Source organism: Fukomys damarensis, unplaced genomic scaffold (assembly GCF_012274545.1).
Source record: "Fukomys damarensis isolate Sample0158 unplaced genomic scaffold, DMR_v1.0_HiC HiC_scaffold_31, whole genome shotgun sequence".
NCBI lineage: Eukaryota > Metazoa > Chordata > Mammalia > Rodentia > Bathyergidae > Fukomys > Fukomys damarensis.
Genome location: NW_022900943.1, coordinates 1,690,470 through 1,691,547, shown reverse-complemented (window position 1 = coordinate 1,691,547; position 1,078 = coordinate 1,690,470). Strand labels below are relative to the sequence as shown.

The 1,078-nt window shown below is 31.2% G+C and overlaps 1 protein-coding gene across 2 annotated transcripts in view; it reads left to right on the top strand.

Annotated features, from left to right (window-relative positions):
• The window catches only part of Dennd4c (DENN domain containing 4C), a 90,094-nt gene that overhangs the window by 41,515 nt on the left and 47,501 nt on the right, over positions 1–1,078 (top strand). The window lies entirely within an intron of this gene.

The following is a 1,078-nucleotide window of genomic DNA, read 5'->3' as shown; positions in this document are numbered from 1 at the left end:
AAAAAAAAAAAAAAAAAAAAAAAAAAAAACAATTGGATGTTCTTGTTAGAAAGGAAGCTAGATGTTAATCCTTATTCACTTAAACATTTAACCATATTCTAATCTGTAAACATTTCACTTCTGAAGAAGAAAAAAATTAACTTTTTATGAGGTGCCTCACTCCCTTTGAGAGTTTTACAAATATGAATACTCCAAAATTTTTATTAATAAGATAGGGAAAATTTAGAGGACTACGAATCATTCTTTGTTAAAATAAACCTGTAGAATAGGATTAGTATAGGAATCCTTTAAGAATTTAGAATGAATGTTATTATAATCATGATATACAGTTCCATAAATTTAGAAAAACCAAAGAAATCTTAATACATCATTTTAGTACTACGACAACTTCTGATAAGTATGCTTGTGTATGTGCAATGTACGTATGAGTTCATCTTACACGTATTCTTTGTGAGCTGTTTCCCTTAAATGCCCTGCACATGTTTCTATGCCATTAAATTTTTTGTCACATAATTTTTAATGACTGCATTGCATGCAATTATGAGTTAAATACTTTCTTGTGTATCTGTAGTTCTTTGCTGTCTATATTTTTGTGAACATGTACAGTTTTATTTTGGGGATTTTTTTTTTTTTTTTTTTTTTTTTTTTTTTTTTTTTTCACTGGTGTTTCTTTTTTTTTGGTACCAGGGATTGAACCTTGTGCTTGTGAGGCAAGCAGTGGAACCACTGAGCTAAAACCCTAGCCCTTATAGTTATTTTCTTTGGCTGTATTCCTAGAATTCCTGTAAGTGAAGTAAAACAAACACCCTCCTAAAATATAGAATTAATGTGTAATTTGAGAAGAACTACATGAGAATGAAGAATATATATCTGAATTAGGTAGCTTAATTGGCTTAACTTTTTAAAGTACAATTTTTAGCCAGGCATGGTGAGGCATGCCTGTAATCCCGATGATTGGGAGGCCGAGGCAGGAGGATCACTGCAAATTTGTGGCCAGTCTGAGCTACCTAGTGAGTTCAAGGCCAGCCTGAACTACATTGTGAGACTCTGGCTCAAAAAAAAAAAAAAAAAAAAAAAA